The 23408-nt window shown below is 36.7% G+C and overlaps 1 long non-coding RNA gene across 2 annotated transcripts; it reads right to left on the reverse strand.

Moving 5' to 3' along the window:
• Positions 1-1804: 1804 nt before the first annotated feature.
• LOC141361423 (uncharacterized) lies at positions 1805-20985 on the reverse strand. 2 transcript variants are annotated; one of them, XR_012367482.1, is made up of 4 exons: positions 19709-20985; positions 14688-14752; positions 4466-4524; positions 1805-4339 (listed from the first exon to the last, which is right to left on the reverse strand). It is a non-coding gene; the product is annotated as an uncharacterized lncRNA (long non-coding RNA). The 2 variants fall into 2 exon arrangements; XR_012367481.1 differs by having other exon boundaries at positions 1805-4524.
• Between the last annotated feature and the right edge of the window lie 2423 nt (positions 20986-23408).

Here is a 23408-nt window from a genome sequence, read left to right on the forward strand (position 1 = left end):
TGAAATCCAAGTGTTTTCATAAAAAGTCAAATTTTCCTCAGTTTCCATTGCAGGTGACTTTGTAAATATAGAACAAGTGGACGAACTGATGAAGATGTTCTTGACTTCTGATATAGTTGGCAGACCTACAGTAGGATTAGAATTTTAGAAACACACATTAACTAACAACACACTGGTTGACATTATAAGCATTTTAAATCAGTATTTTTTATAAGCAGGTTTTATATAAGAAGCAAGGACTTTTTTTGGAGTTTTGTCCATTAGGTTGCAAAGAGTTTTTTTTTCTGAAAGCATAAATGATTCTTGAATGAGGAGTGGCAGCTGCATTATAAAATAAATGGACAGACTTGAACTCAGCATTCATTTAATATTAACGCACTGATAGCTGTTTATTGTCTTGCATTTGTTGGTTTTATAACTGCACCCAATTCTGAATTATATGATTCCATTTTACATAACCTGTACTCTACATACTGTACACTCTCAGAAAAAGGGTACAAAAGCTGTCACTGGGGCAGTACCTTTGAAAAGGTCTTAATATGTACTATTTAGGTACATATACTTTATGTAACAGGCTTGTCGCCAAGAGGGGTTACCCCCCCCCCACCCACCCCAGATGACATAGCGTGTCCTCCTAATCGTATTGTCAAACTTGTTATTTATGACAAAACAAGTCACTTAAACTTGGAAAAAAGGAATTTAAAGTTGCCATGAAATGGGAGTAGCGATTGCCTAATTTTCCCCGTGGTGATGTATATCTGAGTGAAACCGGCTTCTAAAATGAAATAAAGCAGGGCTGGATTTGAATTTGTTAATTGAGATCTGATTGGATCATTTGAAGTTGTGTTGTGTTGCTAATTGCCAACCAGAGCGATCTTCTCTCGGACCCCGCCCACCTTGTCGTACCATATGACCGGAAGTAAAGAGAGATCGTTTTGAAGAGGGGAGAAGATTTGCATTCTTGATTAAAGATTATAAGGGCATAGGGTGACCAGATGTCCCGAAAAATTTGGGACAGTCCCGAAATCTAAGCTGCTGTCACGAATTCCGAATCCTGCTCTAATTGTCCCGAAAATCATACTGAAGCTAAATCTTAATCCCGCTTTAATTTCCCCGAAACTTATACTAAAGCAAATCTTGAGTAGTAGTTGTCTGATAAAACATGAGCGAGGGGGTTGAGTCATCCTGCAGCCAGCCCCCGCCGGCTGCTCATTGGCTGCAGCATCTTGTTTTTATACTGTAGGCTCTCATTGTGCTGGCAGCAGTTAAAACCTCCGCGAAATATGCTGACGTAACGTTGTATTGTTTCTATTAATTTATCTAATTCATCTATGTGCACAAAGACAATAGGACCTTTTTGTTTTATAGAGTTGATTAAGAGAGCGAAAGTTGCAGCAGCGCGAGGACAGTTGAAAGTGTAGGCATTGACAGTCAGTCGCGTGAAGGAGTCATATTGGTCGATGTCAAGGCACTTTGTTCCAAAAAATACATCTATACGTATAATATAAATTTATACGCATATGTACTTATATTAAAAAATATGATTAGTTCATTAACTTCAGTTTGAAATTCCTTATTTTTATTATTAAGTAAAATAAAGAAAACTATATGATCTAACTATATTGTATAAAGTATAAAATACTTCTATACGTATTATATAAATTTATTTACATGCATATGTACTTATATTAATATGATTGATTCAGTTTGAAATTCACTGTCTTTTATTATTAAATAAAATTAATAAATAAAACTATTATTGGATGAACCCCAACCCCCCGTCCCGAATTTCAGCCAACTCATCTGGTCACCCTATAAGGGCACATACATTTTTTAAGAATAGTGAAGCTCACAAATAAAAAAATACCACAATATTGCAAAACAGATGACAGATTTTCATTTTATTTTAAAATATAATATACAAAATTATATTTTTAATAAAACATCCCTGAAATGGCCCCTGTTATACTTTTATAGACTCACCTCATTATTTATTCAAATACAACAGCCAATGGCAAGTCTCCAGCAGCATACCTTTCTTTACATTTATATATTGTTTTATATGTTTTGTTTATTTAAATAAAAGAGTTTGATATAATACATAGTAGATATAAATGATATAAGAGACAGTAAGTGCAGTGCTTGAAGTGGGCCGGCACTTTTATATTTTTATCTTTAGTGTACCTTCCCTTTTTCTGGCGTTCCGGCACTTCTTAGATGTTGGTGGTACTGTTCCTCTCCGAGTTAAAGCGTCAGTGAATGAGTGATTAGTAATGACATCACACTACAGTGAGACACTGAGTGAATTATCAGATTTATTTATTATTTTGACAAACATCAATAAAAGACATCAATAGGAAGATTACATTTCTAATTTAAATAACCAGTGATGATAACTATTTTACCCTGTCTTCAGAGACATAAGGATGTGTGATAATAATAACAGTTATTATTGTAGACATGTAGAATAAGAATATACACATAAAAGACAAATATTAATGGATTAATAAATACATTATTTGAAGAGCACCAATGGTCCCATTCATGATTTTACATTTCCTTTGGTGTGTAAGTGTGTTAGTACATGTTAGTGATATGCAAAAGGTAAAAACTCTGAAGTAAACGATGACGCAAGTTATCATTTCCAACATAAATCTTTTTCTTGGACTACAACTTACACACAGATTGTAGGCAACAGTTTACTTCCTGGGATTGGTGATGTAGTAAAGACCGACATTATCATAATTCCTCCCGCTTCGGACTCACAGCCTGTAAGTTAACTCCTGTTAGCATTGCATTGTGAGCGAATCTTTCAAACATGGTAAGGAGCGTCACATTTCTAGCTGACGTCAGAGGTATTCAAGCCAATCACAACGTACAGATTAGCTGGCCAATCAGTGACACAGTGCTTTTCAAATCGACGAGTTTTGTACAAAATCAGTGCGTTTTAAGGAAAGCAGTATATCTGGAGCTACAAAAAATGTACGGTATGTGTTTTTGCACCATAAACCATGCAAACACATATACCAAATACACAAAATAATGTTGTTTTTTAGAAATTAAATAGGTGCACTTTAAAAATTAAAGTTATTAAATTAAATGTATTAAACTGTTAATAGATTACAAGTGGGACTTCTTATTTGATAACATTATTCACAAATGTTTTCTTCACTTTAAGATAATTTACACATGCAAATATCATAAGACACTGACATATTGATAAACCGCTTACAACTAAGTGATGTCCACAAGACATACGATCACAACAGATACGATCACAGCATTACAGTACAAATGCATTACACAATTTTAGGACCATGCTCACAAACATATGTGACTGCTGTCATGTGCATACTATCCGGTGAAATATGCACTGAACTATTTGTTAACAATAATAATATCACTGTAATCACACATGATGACTGTGTTCACCGGTTAAGTTTGTGAGCTGAGTTTCACTCTGAATTTCTCTCCGTCTGGAACAGCAGTGAGGCGTCCTGAAAGCATCCCCGGCGTCAGTCCTCATGAACACATATAACAAACAATCCATAATCGGGTTTAACATATAAAAAGCCAATGCAATTTGTATCGTTGTATGGTAAAGGATCATAGAATCAAAATAATACTGTAGAAAAGATATAATAACATAGGGAAGGATGGTAAACGTGTAACTCAGCAGTACAAATAGCAGAGTCGGTATAACCAATCGTTTCTTTAGAGAAGTGATCGACTGTGACTGAGAGAGAGCCCTGCATGCACCTACGAAACAGAAAACTATCACCAGGTAGTAAGACAGAGGTATGATTAATAGCAGGTATCCCCCAAGAAACAAAAATAAAATGCAGGATAGCAACCAGCCAGTCAGAGAAGTACAGACGAGACATTTGACTGGGTGACGATGTCTGTACCAAATCGGATGAGCAATCAGAAGATATCTTTCTACAGCAATACATGTCATGAAGTACAGAGAAGCCAAAAAAGACACACCTAAAGGAATCATAGCAAATATAGTATATATATTAGCATATATTTTCCCGAAATAAACAAGGATAATGCTAAAAGTCTGTATGAGGTCTGAAATGAGTAAATTTATGGCAAATACCGGAGCTCCTTGACCAGATTTGGTGAGAAAGAAAACTGTGTAAATGGCCAAACAAAGGAAGGGAGACTCAATGCTTAAGATGATACATGTGTAGACATTAAATATTGTGGTTGCGGAATTAAAAAAAATCGTATTATTTGCATAATGAGTTGTGGTCAAATTTTCCTCAGTTTCCATTGCAGGTGACTTTTTAAAATGTAGAACAAGTGGATGAACTGATGAAGATGTTCTTGACTTCTGTAGGATTAGATTTTTAGTGATACACATTAACTAACAACACATTGGTTGACATTATAAGCATTTTAAATCAGTATTTTATATAAGCAGGTTTTATATAAGAAACAATATAAAAGTGTCTCATACTTGAGAATGTGATGCCTCTTGGTTTTATCTTCATGAACTTCTTGTTCTCACGTGTTCCTCTTGTAATGAAAAGCAACAGTAAAATGAGTTAAATAACTGTGTTTAATGAGGTCCTAACAGATTTTGAATTCAAACTTAATAAAACATGTTGTTATCAGTGGCGGCCGGTGACTTCTTTTTTCAAGGGCACTCGATGTGAAGTTCATCACAACATGTATGTAGCCCGTCATGTGTGTGGTTCCTTATTTCAAAATATGTGTTCTGCGCTTTGAGAGATTATATGTGCCTCACGTGTCTTGTCAAAACAAGTGCCTACTGCAGACGCGTCTAAAGGGTTTATGACAGTGGCGAAGCTACGGGTGGGCACTTTGAGTTGTGGCACACCCAATCAAAAGGCCATTTTCCAGACAAATGTGTAAATAATTTAACAAAAATAAATAATAGTACTACGAATAGACGTCTTATCACTAGGGATGCACCAAAATGAAAATTCTTGGTCGGAACCGAAAACGAGGAAACCTAGGCCGAAATCCGTAAGCCGAAACACCGAAAGAAATGATGCCAATTATTAATCCTACCATTGCAGTTATGGTATTTTTGTGTGTAATAGAAATGGAGTCAACACACACAATTTGGGAAGAAAATTAAGCCAAACAACATGTGGCATAACAAACCCAACTTCAGTTATATCTGCCTCACGTCTGGAAAAACTGGTGAGTAGGCTACTAGTGACACATCAGGTTTTTAAAAGTTAAACTGTTTGTTTAATTAATCCTTTGGTGCTTGTTTACCATGCAGTATACATTTAAAAACTGAGATGTGCTAGTTGTGTTTTTGTTTTAACGTTAATGCTAATAAAAAAAATTATGGCATTTAATGCACGTTAAAACCCCGCATGGATCGAAGGCTCAGTCAAATATGAATATCTTCTTTATTTAGTCTGACATGTTTTTGTTTAGAAAGAAAATCATATTGTGAAACCCGTTTTTCTCATTAATGCCAGCTGCAGAAAAAACTCCAGTGAGAACAACAAACGGATCTAACAAATATATCTGAATTTAATATTTTGTTACAAATAACGCAAGCTGGCTTGATACATTATTGCTGAGGGTGCAAAGTTAAGAGCTTAATTTAACAACACTTCACAAAACGGAGCTATTGTTTGCTGTTACGGCATTTGCATCGGGCTCGTTATAACCATATCCACAGATAAAATACATGTTCTCCGTTTCGCTTTCCATGTGTGCCTCATGTTGTTTTAACAACGAAATAAACTAGGCTTATATAAGGAAGCTAACAAATCTTTCATGATGGATGCTGATGCGGCGGCGGAGAAGCACGTCTAATACCCGGCATTAAAACTCTAAACACTTAAATTAGTCTGCAATCTGAATAACCAAAACAATCAGAAATACATACATATTAATTTTAATGTATTTTTCCATTAAAGTCTGTAAAAGACCGTACAGGTGAAGTGAAAAATTATTAAATAAGCAGTAACCGTAATGCTGCGGTGGCGGATTAAAAACATTTGAATATCATTTTTTTCCCCATTCTAATTATTATTGCAGATCGAATATTTGACCATTCGTGCACATCCCTAATTTTAAAAGCAATCATGTTTAATGTCTGTTATTCTGGATGTTAATCTGAACGAATGTTTAGTCGGAGCTTGTGAAAACTGTACACAAATGCCCAGAGAAAATCCGCAGGTTTGGACACAAACATTGCGGAAGTGGAACTCACAGGTTGCGGGCATCCTGGTCACAAATTTGGCAGACGCGGGCTTGCCTCTCCCCTCATTCGATTGGACAATGGAAAGACACGAATGACATCAGGCGCTTTTCCGCTCTCAGCACTCCTTCAAAAATGCGTGCGCGGCAGGCGGCAAAAAAACGCAAGGCGCTCGGCGCGCATAAACAGCGCGCAAACGCGCCCTGCCCATAGAATATCATTCAAAAAAGGCGCCTGCAACTGCCATAAACGCTTTTGGTGTGACTGGCCCCTAAGGGGCTAATCACACCAACCGCGCTTTAAACGCTTCGAAATGCAAGGCACGACACACTGCCTGTTTTAAAAAAGAGCAGAGCGACGCGGATTTTCATATTGCTAAGCAACCACCGAGTCAGCTGTCTTGTCAATCTGTTTGCATAGGTTTTCAGCTATTTTAGGTAAATATTAGCTTGTAATGTGAATTGATCACTATACTTACTATGTTTATAACGTGTTTTTACTAGGGAGTGATGGAAATACAGTAAATCAGTTAATAAAGATAAACAGTTAATGATGACCAGTGATGCCACAGTTACTTTGAAAAAGTAATCTGATTACTGATTACTGATTACTCCTTTAAAAAGTAACTAAGTTACTTTACAGATTACTTGATTTTAAAAGAAATTAAGTTAGATTACAAGTTACTTTGTTAGTTACATTCCAGTAGCTGCCAACACCCCCACTGCCTCAACATTAAAAATGACAACCGGTTTTGCCAACACTCACTTTATTGGAAGTGCATTTTTAACAGAAACGTCAACAATGTATCTCCTGACATTTTAAGTAAATGTAATAGGGGTGAGCAGGGGCCATTTTCAGAAAAACTTAATTTTAAAAGTTAATGTTTTAGACAGAGATATATTTTTGCTGTGGTCAATAACTCACAAGTGTGGTCTATCAAAACCAGCTGGAATTTTGAACAAATGTAAAACGACTTCTGTAATTTCACTTTAAACAAGAGTAGTAAATTGTTACTTTTGACCTTGACAGCAGGGACGAAAGTAACACACAGGTGGGTCAAAAGTAACACAACAAAACATGATAGATTTTTGTGTTACACTTGTTTTTATTAAATATATATGACTATGACCTCTTTAATATGTAACTGCAAACTTATTTTGTCATTTATCTTTGTAAAAAATAATTAAATTACATTTTTATTTTAAATTTCAGTTTTATCAAATGTTTCAAAAGCAACCAACAGTACAAACTTAAATTGCTGAGACTAAAAAAAATTCAATAGTTTGAACACTATGAAAATAAAATTAAATCAAATTAGAATAATATCAATTTTTTACCATATTATACACAGTATTAGCAGCGGGACAAAACTAACAAGTGTTACTTTTGACCCGACACAGGATCTACTTACTCTATAAACTCGACTTACTTTTATTTTGAAAAACTGAGAAGTCTTCAGGATGTTATATACCTTGTAGATTTATCAGTATTGTAACACATGAAACGAGAAAACAACGCGTTGTAAGAAAAAAAAGACCGCTTTTGGAATGTACTTATCATGGTTGAAAACACAGTTCTGGATCTACACGTGGAAATCGGTGAGTAAATAACGCGATATTTGTCAATCCTTTCAGAGGTTATGTGCTAATATGCTGTCATACTGAGATGGAGATGTTATCAGGGCTCGGAGAAAATCGCTTTGTTACTTTCGTTCTTCAACTCTCCCACACTTACTGGTTTTGCACTGAAGTCCAGCTTTTGTTGTTTGGGTAGTGGATGAACTCCTGCTCACTGCTTCGCATCACCAGGTGGGACTTGCTCTTAGTTTGACTGTCTGCGCCATGCCGCGACTCCAAATGTTTTTTTTGTTTTTTTAAATTGACGTAGTGTCTTTGTAGCTGCATCTCTCTTCTCTCTCCATTGTACGTTGTTTACGTTTGTGTCCCTTACACGTGACCTGAATTGTCCTCGTGCTGAAAACGTGACTTGTCGCACACCTGACTTCACTTCCCGAGATGCAAGAAGAAATATACAAGAAAATATATATTTTACTAAGGAAAATTTCAAAAATAGTAACGCACAGTGACTTGGATAAGTAACTTTAATCTGATTACTGGTTTGGAAATATTAACGCGTTAGATTACTCGTTACTAAAAAAAAGTGGTAAAATTAGAGTAACGCGTTACTAAGTAACGCGTTACCGGCATCACTGATGATGACCCAAAGATAACTGTGGTTATCTCTACCAACTACAGCAACACAGTTTATCTTTTATTTTTGTAGCAAGAATATGGCTATATAAATGGCTATCAATCTGCTAAAAACATAATTCCTACACTTTTACTATATTAAAATCACAAAAAAGATCGCCAACGCGGTTATTTGTAACAATGAAGCATAACAGAAACACACTAAATTCATATTTAATTGTATTTATAGTACACATTAAATGTTAATATAATTATACGTGATTTTCGAGGATACATCACTCGTATTACTTACCAAACACAATGAAACACATAGCAGCATTGTGAAGCAGTGTGACTTTCTTATAAGGCATTTAGCTTGTCGCTGTTGCCCCCTAAGTATAAAGTAGATGGCCACCAGTAATAAAATATTAAACCATTAAATCTATATTATTCACACATTATACACAACTCATTAAAATAAAAATTTTTTACTAGTTATTATTAACGATAATCATTACCTACAGCAGAGTTCATAAAATATCACTGTTGACTATATTCATAAAATGTCTGAAAATGTAAAGAGAAACGGTAATTTCATCGATTTACCAGCAGGTGCCATTGAAATGAATGGGCTTCAGTGCTGCGTTTGTAACCATGCGTCACTCCATGACACGCTGTTACTTCCGCATTCCATTCTTACAACGGACGTCTATGTGAGTGTCGTAACTCTCTTATTATACGACTCTGACGTCGAGCGCTTCTCTGCTCTCCGCTCTCAGCGCCTGCAACTGCCATAAACGCTTTTGGTGTAACTGGCCCCTAAAAGGGTCAAAAAGCTGCATCCTCCGGAGGTCGCATATGCAGGCTGCATACGTCATCAAGGTTTATTTCAGATCATTAACTGAGCATTAGATTCGCAAGTCGTGAGCATATTACAACAATTTGCGATTAACTCAATTATTAGTAAACTTTATAATTGTTAATAGTCTCTAATAAGACAGTCTTTATGAAGTAAATGCGACCTCAGAAGGATGCAGTCTTTTATTTGAGAAACGGCCAGCATTTCACCTCCACAAGAAATCTCGCGAGACACACTTAATCTCACGAGACACATTTAATCTCGTCGCACGAGATCTCGTCACACCACTACAAACTACTGTTGGTTATTTATAAGTTGTTTTATAATTTTCCCTTTGAAACATTGTGCTGCCTGCATGGCATCAAGGTAACTTGGCTTAGGTAGCGTGCACACCAAAGCTTTTAAACGCGGCTGAAAACGCCTGGAGGACGCGGAATGCCAGCTGTTTTTTCAGCCAAGAGCTTTGTTGCTGTGATACTTGAGCTGTGAGCCGGTTGGTTGTTGTGATATTTGTCCCGCCCTTCGTCCACTGTGATTGAACGGCCGTGTGAGAACTTACATTGACGAGCTGAGCTTTTCCCCCAAAGTTGAATATTTTTCGACCACAGCGCGGAAAAAACGGAAAGCTGCTGGCTGTTTTGAGAAAAGCTGTGCTTCTATTGGGAAAAAAACATACGCCGGCCACGGGCGTAAACACTTTGTTGTGCACGCCCCCAGTTTATGTACATTCTATGCTTTGCTCACCCTGTTTTATAAAGGCCCACCCACTTGAACATTTTTGGCTTCGCCACTGGTTTATGATAAAAGAGATGCTCGTGTTTGCCAGATACTTGTATAATCTCATGCATAATCAGAGTTTACTGTTAAGGGAGTGTCCTGCGTGTTTTGTGAACGTGAGCGTCTCTTTTATCATAAATGGTTTTGACGCGTGTGCAGCAGGCACCCACCTTGACAAAACACGTGATGCACATGGTTTACATGATGCAACAAACACACACTTTGAAAACCCGAGCAACACACACGACACTCCGAACAAATATTTTGAATTTGCGCCTCTCGGATGAGCAGTCACGAGCCGCCACTGGTTGTTATACACTAAAAATGCTGGGTTCTTTTCAAGCCATTGTTGGGCCAAAAGGGCATGGGCGATTCCAGGATTTTATAAATGGGGGGGCACAGGGGGGACCAAGAACCAGTCAGGGGGGGCCAATCAGAAAATTCAAATGAAAATAAATACTGGTTTAGAAAATATTAAGCATGGTTCACAAAATCTTGTGCATTGCAAAGAAATTCTATCAATTTTTTGTATTTTGCATGGATTAGACCAGTGGTTCCCAAACTTTTTCAGCGTGCGGCCCCCCCTTGTGTATGGTGCATTCCTTCGTGGCCCCTCAAAGAAAATTTGTGACAAAAAACTGTTCTATACTCAACATTTTACTGAAACACATATTAAATTATACAAAAAAAGTAGTGCTTTTGGTTAGTAGCCTTATTTTTTTATGTTTAATTACACAGAATTCATGATAAATTAATGTATTTTATAAAATGTCATAAAACTGGGGCCCCCTGGCACCATCTCGCGGCCCCCAGTTTGAAAACCCCTGGATTAGACAACACAGTTCTGTTCCAGAATAGTTCACTTTCTGCCATAATTTACTCATCCTCAAGTTATTTCAAACCTCTATGAGTTTTTCTTCTGCTGAACATAAAATAAAATATTTTGAGGAATCTTAGTAGCCAGAAAGTTGATGAACCCCTTTGACTGCCATGTTATTTTGTTCCTACATATGAAGTCAATGGGATCCATCAACTGATTTTTGTTACCGATATTCTTAACTCTTTTCTTTTTTTGTGTTCAGCAGAAGAAAGAAACTCATACAGGTTTGAAACAAGTTTAGGTATATGACCATTTAAGTTAAGTGAACTATTCCTTTAAGTAGGTTATCTAAATCAGTGGTTCTCAAACTTTTTCCGCGTGCGGCCCCCCCTTATGTACGATGCATTTCTTTCGCGGCCCCCCCAAAGAAAATGTATGACAAAACTCTGCTCTAAAATTTAACATTTTAAATAAACAAAACATATTAAGTTAAACAAAGTAGTGCTGTTGGTTAGTAGCCGTATTTTTGTTAACCATGGTTTTATTGTGGTAAAAGTGTAGTAACCATGGTTTTTTGGTGAATTGATTACTATGAGCAAAACCATGGTTTTACTACACTAACCATGGTTTAACTATGGTTTTTGAAAACCATGGTTGTCAAAACCATGGTTATTTTGTGGTTACCATGGTTTTACTACACTAACCATGGTTTTTTGGTTTTAACTGTAGTAAAACCATGGTTAATTTTCGTAAGGGAGGACCGTTTGGGAAAAAAATCAAAAATATCAGAGAATACTGTTACGCGCATGCGCATACCACACCATAGGGAGGGAGAGAGCTCGTGCACAGAGAACTGGTGTATGTGGGGGGGGCACTACTAACCTTTCGTTAAGTTATAATACTCGATCAACCGTCTTCTCTGTCAGTAACATCTGTTGACTGTTACTTTTACGTGAAAAGACAAGTACACGGAGGAACCCAGGTGGAAAACACCGCCAACTTTTAATTCCTTCAGTGTCATGTAAGAGAGGCACTGTCGAGGTAGTTTCAGACGTCACGCCCACAGACTGTTGGCTAAAGTATTGAAGGTCTGGCTATGCGAGACTACTGTCGAGGTTCCGCACGCAGCAGTGAGAAAGCGTGCACGCGAGAGAGGCGCTGCTGAGCGCTTGCAACAGGGAACGAAGCCGTTTTAAATAGTAATATAAAATGTAAATGGTAATCATGAAAAATCTATTTGATTTGTGTTGATTTGTGCCAGTGTTGAGTCTGTGGCGGGGCGCCCGCACGAGTCTCAAATCAAACAGTGATTGAATACTGGTCCAATGGTGCGGTGGGTGTCGTGGTGTCTCTTTTCTCCTGTTTTAAAAACATGCAACTACTGTGCTGCTGCTTCTTCACGTTCGCGCGAGTCTCAAATCAAACAGCTCTCTGGTCCAATGGTGCGGTGGGCATTTTCAGGACAGTAAATCTAGCTGGCCCAATGAGATTGGAGGGGGGGCACCAGGGGGGCCAATCATATCCCGGGGGGGGGTTGCCACCCCATGCCCCCCCTCTAGACACGCCCATGCAAAAGGGACAAACCCAACCTGTTGGTTTATAAATTAACCTATACTGGGTTGTTTTAAACCATTGTTGGGTCAAAAATAAGATGTTTTCTGGGTTAAGTAAACCCAAATGCTGTGTTTGTCCCCTATTTTAAAACAGCATTTTTATTAGCTTTAGAAATGCCACTATATTTAAAAAAAGTTATATGTTTATATATGTTTATATGTTTTTGGTTACACGTTGTGATAACACTGTTATTTAATGTGACAAGTGTTAAACTGTAGTTAATTGTTTTGCTCATTAAACACAGATGGTTTAAGGTCAGGTTTGGAAGATGAATTAAAATTTGACTAACAACTTTGACTTTTCTTTTATTGATATTTTCTTCATGCAGTATTTTATTGCATGTTTAATTTTAGTTCCCTTTCAGTTGGTCACTACGACGTCACGTCGTGACCGACGAATTGGGAACGTGCCTAGCGGGACCAATCTACTTCGAGAAACTACTAAAACGCCAATGAACTTGGCATGCAGGTATTTGCACCTGCCGGCGCCGCCACACCGGTTGAGTATTTAACGAGAGGCAGGTGCAGTTCCCAAACACGACGTGACGTCCCCATTCCCTTCCTTCAGGGAACGAGGGTTACATACATAACCGAGAGGGTTTTTTTCACATCAATAAACATCTTTGCATGCAATCCATGATATGTATTTATTACATGTGTCATGAACTGCCCGCCCGGTCCCTCCATCATGACCGAGCGAGACAACGGGGAACGAACCCAATCGCAGACGAGGTTGAGGTACATGAAACAAGACTTTATTATAAGACAAACACAAAGCAAAAACCCACGATGGGGAAAACAGCACTAGAAATAAACAGACTAGACAGGACTGACTCTAACAAACAGCACTGAAACAAGGACTCAACCCAAACACCGACTGGACACAAGCCATTCAACGCGATCCAGGGAGACCTGATAGACGACACGACATGACATGATCAAGGACATGATAAATATACATAAATACACAACGCACAAGCACAGGACACTAGACAACGGGGCATTATATAAGGGAACATATCAAGAGGGAACAGTGGAAACTAATCAAACACTGAGTATGTTTACATGCACAGAATAAGCGGATAACTATCAAAAATCTGCTTATTATAAAACAGTTTTCATGCGTTTACATGCAAATAAAAAAACAGCTTTGACAGGTTTCTCGCAGGTAGTGATGTCAACGCCTATAGTACATAATAGTCGATCAAAAACCCGACGGCATATCTGTCTTAAGCTATATTGTTTTATCTCTTTTCGTGTCTCTAGAACCTGTAAATATAACATCAGTTTTTATTTTTGCAGTTTCTCTGCTAACTGCTTTAGTAGAACAGAGACTTACATGGGTTACTTTTCGCTTACTTGCGCGTCTGACGTTTAACTTTCACACGCGGAGACATGCGCACATGGACAAAACCGTGAGAAACCCGGTTAAGGTGTTTACATGCCACGCGAAATCGGGGTAATGAGCAAAAAACTACCTGTGCCGATCGGTTTTTTCATACGCCGTTTATGGGCTTTCCTCGATTAAAGAAAACTGTTTTATGTGTTTACATGACCCCACGTGTGTTCAGTTTATTCAGCATAATCGGCGTAAGACTGTGCATGTAAACGCACTCACTGATGGGAGAGCTAACGAGGAGACAAGGGGGGTGGGGACACAAACGAGACACAGCAGCACACAGCCCAAACCAAGGCCATGTGCTACAACACAAAACATGGGTACCGCCACAATCCTGCCACATGACTATGAACAACTATAATAACTATGACAGGAGGGCAGGATTATGACAACCTATTAAAATTGTAGAGCTCTGATGCAAAACCCTCTAAGTGCGTCTGACATGTTTTCTTGTAAATTAGAATTTTTCAAACTCTTAATGGATTCTGCCAACAAAGCAGTATTTCTAAATGACCTCAGGCCAGGATTTTGAAGTGAAAGTATTTGATGAACATATAATACATGCCAAGAGCATTTGGTTAATATCATTGTCCCTTTTTGGAAGGAGATGACCTTTAGTGGCTTTTGCATCCCAGCTCCTCAATTCTAAGATCACACTTCAAGGTTTAAGATGTTAATAGCTATAAAGGTGTTTTGTAATGTACATAGCCAACTTAAAATAAAAAATCACATACTGTAATACCCGTATACTCATCATATTGAAACTCAAAGTTTCTTGTGCGGTCAGAATATTCATGCAGTTGGTATTGAGAGATAAAATATTGATCTTACCTTCACTCCTACAGGTCTTGGTAATGGCACAGCTTCTGGTTGAAACTCTTTTATAATGAACTGATCTGTGAACAAATAAAGCATTGCACAAATGCTACCCATTAAAATCTTTCATCATGTGGTTTGCAGATGAGAGCTAAAAAATATTTTGTCCTATATTTTATCTTAGTAGTGCTCTGTTTCTACCTGTCACTGGGGCAATACCCTTTAAAATTATGTACAGTACATATACATTTATTTAATAACCAACCTTGAGTGACTAATATGAATTCTTTGGTACCAATTTATATGACTTTTACAAACTTTTTAGGTAGAAAGGTTTACTTTTTGAAAGGGTACCGCCACAGTGATAGCTAAGTACTATTTTTTGACAATTTCTTTCTGATAGTGTAAGTGTACGAATACAGATCAACAGGAAAGGGTGTGGAAATGATTGGTAAAAATGGAGTTTTGTCCATTAGATTGCCAATAGTTTTTTTTTCTAAAAGCATAAATGATTCTTGAATGAGGAGTGGTAACTGCATTTTAAAATAAATTGACAAACTTGATCTCAGCATTCAGTTAATATTAACACACTAATAGCTGTTTATTGTCTTGCATTTGTTGGTATTACTTAAGTCCACCCAATTGTATGATGCCATTTTATATAACTTGTGCTGGATATATTGTACACCAAGGGTAAGCAAAGGGTACAAAAGCTTTCATTGGAGTTGTACCTTTGAAGATATCCTAATATGTACGATTTAGGTCCAGATTTGTATCAGGCCTGTCGACAAGGGGGGGCAATGCCCCCCAGATGACGTAGTGTGCCCACCTAATCGTATGGTCAAACGAATTATTTAAAAACTTGGAATAAAAGGATTTTAAAAATATAAATCAGTAAGTTAAAGCATTATTACGTTAAACATGATAATATAAAACATAATGATATGAAACAAAATTATATTTATAATAAAATACCCCTAAAATAGCCCCTGGTATTCTTTATTAGACTCACCTCATTATTTATTCAAATACAACCGCCAATGGAAAGACCCAGGAGTATACCTTTCTATACATTTATATGTTGTTTTAAATGTTTTGTTTATTAAAATAAATTACTTTGGTTGTAGTATGATACATACCTGTATACATCTAAATGATATAAGATGGTTATACAGTAAGTGCAGTGCTTGAAGTAGGCCTACACTTCAGTGTACCTTTCCTTTTTCTTGCGTTCCGGCACTTCTTAGATGTTGCCGGTATCACACTATGGGTTGCACTAAGTGAACTGTCTTATTTTTGTATCATTTTGACAAACATAAAAGCTGTCAATAGAAAGTTTTCATAGCTGTTACCACTGCTATTATCTTAGACGGTGACGTTAACAATACTTGAGTAACCATGAGTGGTCAAAATCAGAAAGTGTTTTATTGCCAAGTGTGTTCACACACACAAAGATTGTTTTATATCATAGGAGCCTTCAGTGTAGAAGAAAATACAGACATAAACTATAAAACGATAACATATAAGGTAGTGCAAACATACATAATAATACAGAAATTTTCCCTGTCAGTTTCAATGGGCACAATGGGGAAAAGATATTCTGATGACTTTCATTATTATTATGATTATTGTAGACATGTTGAAAAAGAATATAATAAAAGATAATAATAATAATAAAAAATAAATACTTATTAATAAATTCAACTTATAAAACTGTTAATGGGTTACAAGTGGGACCAGGGCCAGCCCTGGCCAATTTGCTGCCCTAGGCAAAATTTCACCTAGTGCCCCTAGAGTCACAGACAATTGTGACCAGTCACGGAAAGTAGTGACACAAGTCGGATCTGGGCCATTTTGAGTTATTCACAGATTCTGAAAGTGCTAAGCTTTCCAACGATTTGTAACACATGGAAATCTGATAAGATTTGGAGAAGTTGTGGCCATTTGAATATAGGAACTCAGAAATACTCAAACCGAGAAAATCGAGATGAAAGGGACTCTTCTTTCCAACTGGGGGAGACAATAGGGCTCATTTACATCTCATTTAGCTAAGCCATACCCCCTGTAAAGCCGTTTATAGATAGATACAGATGTTCTACCATCATATGTTGTATTTTATGACAGAAGTCCAAATGACAACATGCAAAAATAAACATGACTCTTTTTACCTTTGTGGGGATCACAAGTCGAATCCAGTCTTTTTCAGATTATCCAACGACCATTTTTGTCCAAAAATGCGTATAATCCGTGAAATGTAGATGTATAGTCTATTGTTTACCTCAGATTTCGCATGAATGTCTAGTAATAGAATATAACATACAATCTGAGGACTATTTACATCGTAACATGTAAGGGTATATCAGATTACACTCCGTTAAACACATGAACCCGCCTTCAAAGTTTGTATTTAAAATAGGGAGGTAGTATAATAGATCATCCAAACAGTGCCGTCGAAAACGTGACGTCCTTAACCAATCGCTCGCTCGTTCCTCCATCAGCCAATGACTTCATGGAAAATATTGATATACAAAACATGAAGCCAATTATATAAAGAATACAAGGATCTCTGTGTAACTTCTATGTGTTTGGACTCATGCTGCGCTGCGAGAACTGACAAAGAGATGACTCACAAAGTACCACGAGAGCGAGTCGAAATTAAACTACTCCGTAAGATTTCTTGAGGAGCTCTCGCGGTACTTTGACGTCATCCGACTGCGGCGCCGTATAAAGTCAGTGATGCGGCTGACGTACGATGCGGCTGACTGTTATTTGTGCCGCCCCAGGCCCCCAGCTTCTTTTATTTTTCTTTTGTTTTGTGCGCCTGAGCTTTACAGTCTGGGGAGACGCACGCTATAAGTTTGAAAAAAAAACTTAGCAAACATGTCTGAGGAACAGGGCAGCCGCGTCACTACAGTCACGTGACTTCACGCTCGAGCCGGAAGAGAAGACAATGCTGAATAAAGTCGTAATTCTGCTATTTTTGGACCAAACTGTATTTTGGATGCTTCAACACAATCTTACTGACCCACTGATGTCACATGGACCACTTTGATGATGTTTTTATCTAGACATGGAAACCGTACATAGATTTTCAATGAAGGGGACAGAAAGCTCATTAATTACATTATTTTCATTTTTGGGCGAACTATCCTTATTTAGTAGTCACGCTGTTCCCTTTGGGGGCGGAGGCGAAAACACAAGCTTATACCGTATGTAAATATACACACAGACAATGACGCCCCCTGCTGCACGTTAGAATCTCTTAAAAAAACAAGCGTATTTTATCCGCAAAATGTACGTGTTTAAATATACAAAAACTGCTATCTCAAACATGGAGAGGCTTCTTCGTGATCTCAACTAACAGATTCTGCAATAAAACGAAAATCACAAATTTTGAAAAATAAACATTGTTTCTCATTTTCTCTAAACTTGTGCTGCCGACTTGTGTCACTGGTTTCCGTGACGGGTCACAATTGTGTTCCGATCATTTTGTTCATAAACTTACACAGAAACAAACTGCACAGCTTTGTCTTGTTTTTCTTTATTTTGAAAATATTTTGGAAACACACACACACACACACACACACACAGTCAGGCATTTGATCTTGACATTGTTCGAATCTTGTCTTTTTTACATGTTTAAACACCGTACATTACCTTAAAATATTTAATTTTGTACAAGAAAACAGCCCTTATTAATGAATCATTAGTAGCACGTTGCAGCACCGCGGCGAGCAGCCAGCAGCACTCCAATGTGTATCTTATTAATACCAGACAAACAATGAACAAGTTGGTATTTCTGGCCAGAAACATCGAAATTTAAACATGGTCTGTGCAACGTTATGTAGGCTAAATCCTGCGTCTCGGTCTGATAGTTGTTTTCTTGTTCTTGACGTTCGCTGAATTCTGGGTTTATATCTTAAACTGCCGCTTCAGTGCAGTATAGCCACAGAGCTATTTAACAATGAGCACGATCTCCCGAGACACTACAATATGCTGCTAACAATTCACCAATAAGGGCTGTTTTCATGCACAAAATTAAATATTATAAGTTAAATGTATATATACATAAATATTAATAAAAAATAATAATTTGGGCGCCCAGGGGACCCAAGGGGTGGGCGGCGCCCTTAGCATTTGCCTATTCCGCCTATGCCCAGGGCCGGCCCTGAGTGGGACCTCTTATTTGTTAACATAAATCCAAAATGTCTTTATTTTCTTCACTTTAAAATCATTTACACATGCAAATTTCAAACCACACTGACATCTAAGTGATGTCCATGAGGCATAATATCACAAGAGATACCATCACAGCATCACTGTAAACATGCATCAAAAAATATTAGGACCATGCCCACAAACATGTGACCACTGTCATGTGCATATCATCAGGTATATGCACTTAACTGTTTGTTTACAAAAAATAATATCACTGTAATCACACATGATGACTGAGTTTCACTTTCATTTTCTCTTCATCTGGAACAGCAGTGAGGCGTCCTGAAAGCATCCCGGACATCAGTCCTCATGAACACATACAACAAACAATCCACTATCGGGTTGAACATGTAAACAATAAATGTAATCTTGTTTATAAAAGGTAGGTAACTGAAAATTAAAAACAAGCATTTGAAGCAGCAAAGGGAAGGATGCAAAACATGTAACTCAGGAGTACAAATAGCAGAGTCACCACAACCAATCGTCTCTTTAGAGAAGTGATCGACTGTGACTGAGAGAGAGCCCTGCATGCACCTACAAAACAGCCCTCTCTTACAATCAGAAGATATCTTTCTACAGCAATACATGTCATGAAGTACTGAGAAGCCAAATAAGACACCTAAAGAAATCATAGCAAAATATATACTTACATTGAAATAAACAAGGATAATGCTAACAGTCTGTATGAGGTCTGAAATGAGTAAATTTATGACAAATACCGGAGATCCTTCTTGATAAAATACTCATAATACTAAAATTTTCTTGTGCTGTCAGATTATTCATGCAGTCGGTATTGAGAACTAAAATATTGATCTTACCTCTACTCCTACAGGTCTTGGTATGGCGCAGATTCTCGTTCAAACCCTTTTTGTAAGAAGGCGTTGCACAAATGCTACCCATTAAAAAGCTTTCATGTGGTTTGCAGATGAGAGCTTTTGTCCATTTAGATCCACAAATGTGTTGCCACTCCCTTATGCGTCATCACAGAGATGGACATAATGTGTGTGATCTGAAACCACACTGTAAAAAAATTCTGTAAAAATTACAGTATTACTGGGTATTACTGGCAACTAGCTGCCAGTAACTTATTGTAGATTTTACACTGGGTAATGGAGAACACATAGGCGAACAATCAGCACGAAGACCAAAGAAACAAAAGAACTACACAGAACTACAAAACATGGCAGACACAAACAGGACTTCAAAATAAGAGACATGACAGGGGAGACACAGACAGAGTTCATGACAGGTACCAATATGTACATTTTATTTATTTTATTTTATTTATTTAACCTTTATTTTTCCAGGAAGGTCCCATTGAGATTAAAGAAATCTCTTCTTCCAGGGAGTCCTGGCCAAGATGGCCGTACCAAAGTATCACAGAAACACATTAACACATTATACACACAAAAAAAAAACCACACACATTTGCAAATGTAAGTTAATTAAAACAGCAACATACTTCACTCATTTTACAGCACAATATATTTTTAAATGTATTCAAAGAAGGAATTATTTCTAAAGGAGAAATGGCTTGACATTCATTCCACAGCCATGGAGCACGATTTTCCATGTTCTGGATGTACTCTAGGTACATCTAGTGTAATGCCAATTGACGATCTGGTGCTGTAATTCTTTTTACACTAGCATAAAAGCCTAGTAATATAATTTGGAAGCATACCAAGAAGTGCCTTTACAGTAAATACTAATATATGCGATTTCCTTCTTTGATATAAACAGGTCCAACCTACACCGTTATATAACAAACAATGATGAGTACGTGAACAAGCATTTGTTATAAAACGCAATGCGGCATAATAAACACAATCTAATCTTTTTAATAAATATATAGAAGCATGCATATAAATAATATCACCATAATCTAAAATTGGTAAAAAAGTACTTTGTATAATTTTCATTCTAGCTCCAAATGAAAAACACTTTTTTTTGACGAAAGAGAAAACCCAGTCTTGGTTTTAGTCTTTTTACCAAGTAATCAATGTGAACATTGAATGCCAACTTCTCATCGATCCATATTCCTAAATATTTGTGAGTTGTTACTCTTTCTATTTGCACGTCATCAATAGTAAGGATAGACGGAACAGTGATTATAGAGCGACTACGCGAAAAAATAATATACTTAGTTTTATTAACATTTAAAACTAATTTCAATTTGATTGAATTATGCTGAAAGCTTATGTTTGTATGCTTATGTTAAAAGAGTTCTGGACAATTTCAATAGCTTGTAGCAAAAGAGGATGCAGTTGAGTAAATAATTGTATCATCAGCATAGAAATGTAACTTTGTGGATTTTATTCCCTGCCCTAAATCATTTATAAAAATAGAAAAAAGAAGTGGTGCCAGTAAAGAACCTTGTGGAACACCCGTATTGACTTTTAACACGGATGAAATATAATTATCTACCGCAACACATTGCGTCCGATCAAAAAAGTAATTTTGAAACCAACTCAAGGCTGAATTACATAGACTTATACATTTAAGTCTCTGTAACAGTAAGTCATGATCCACTAAGTCAAACGCTTTTGTCAAATCAACAAACAAGGCCACACAATGCTGTCTTTTATCGAGAGCAGTTATTAAATCATTTGTAATAAGTGTAGTAGCTGTTAATGTACTATGACCCGCTCTAAAACCTGACTGAAATGCGTTTAAAATATTATGACTAACTAGATATTCTTTAATCTGGTCATTTACTATAGATTCAAAAACTTTTGCTAAAACCGGTAATTTAGAAATAGGGCGATAATTATTCAAATCACAGGGATCTCCTTCTTTTAATAATGGCATAACCATTTTTACCAAGATGTTGGAATTTTATCAGTGGACAGACTCAAATTAAAAATTGATGCAATAGGTTCAGCAATAATATCTGCAGACACTTAAAAAAAAAATGGTTCAATTTTGTCAGATCCACCCGATTTCTTACAGTCTAAATTTGCGAGTAACTTATAAACTTGAGTTGACAATATAGGGGTAAAGGAAAACAAATCCGAGTCATTATAACTTGACGGCTCATCAATATTCTGTTCGCCAGTGACCAACGAATTACTGGTATCTGTTTGTAAGCTAGCCGAAATAAAATGATTATTAAACACATTAACCATATCAGCCTTGTCTGTAAATAATCTTTGGTCCACTTTTAATACTTTTGGAAGATCAGTAGATTTATTTGACCCTACAATAGATTTTGTTATTTTCCAAAATTAAGAGGGATCGTTCATACCTGTATTGTTATTAATTAAATTAAGGTAACTTAATGGACATTTTGGACATTTTTATCAATTTTGTACATTTATTTCGTAGTAATCTATAATTGAACCAATCCTCATCACTATTTGTTTTCTTTGCTTTGGACCAGGCCACATTTTTTTGCTTAATATAATTAGAAACAGATTCATTGAACCAAGGATTATTATTTTTCCCACTCACCCGATATCTACGTAACGGAGCATGTTTATCACAAATTTTCAGAAAAATAGATTTAAAATAATCCCAAGCATCAACCACATCAGCTATAAACGAAACTAGCTGTAAGTCACTGTTATATATATATCATGCAAAAAAGCTTGTTCATTAAAATTTTTAAATTGACGTTTAAATATAAATCTGGGTGAACTCTTAGGCATCTTAAAATTTCTCACACAAGATATTGCACAATGATCACTGAGGTCATTACAAAAAATTCCTATCGCAGAAAAAACATGTGGTATATTAGTTAAAATTATATCAATCAAACATGAGTTACTCATACTCTTTCCATTTAAGCGAGTTGGTAAATTTGTATCAATTGTTCCAAACACAATGAGTTACAAATGTCCTTAAATGAGTCCGATGACTGAGACAACCAGTCCAAGTTTAAATCACCCATTAAAACTAAGTCAAAGTTAGACCAATTGTGCAACTTATCTGTAAGTAATGAAATAGCATCGCTTGAAGCTGTCGGTCGACTACCATCATATCAGACCCATTCGGTAAAAATACTTTAATAGCTAAAAGTTCAAAACATTTTAAAATACTAACCGACTCAATACAATTCATATTTACCTTAATATAAACTGCAACCCCTCCTCCTTTTTTACTACGATCAGCTCTAAACATATTATATCCATTAATATGCACCATATCATCTATCTGTAATCGTTTTTTGTAGTCTCTGTGAGAATTATAATGTCAGCATCGGTCGAATCTGCCCAAATTCGAACTGCATCAACCTTATTTACTAAACTTCTCACATTAAGATGGAAAAATCGTATACCATTACTTGATTTAAGTTCCTCTGGTATTTGAGGTACTGTTTGAGGTACTAATATGTAGTCTTTATAAGGGTGTACTGTTTTGAAATTGTACCACCCCACTGACAGCTTTAAACTGTTGATGAATTACAAGAAAACTCTGTTAACATAAATCCAAATTTTCTTAAGTTTCATGGTGCCCCCTGTGGTATTTTAAGATAATTTACACATGCAAATATCATACAACACTGCAGTGGGGAACCTT

This window comes from Misgurnus anguillicaudatus, chromosome 24, assembly GCF_027580225.2.
Source record: "Misgurnus anguillicaudatus chromosome 24, ASM2758022v2, whole genome shotgun sequence".
NCBI classification, from domain to species: domain Eukaryota; kingdom Metazoa; phylum Chordata; class Actinopteri; order Cypriniformes; family Cobitidae; genus Misgurnus; species Misgurnus anguillicaudatus.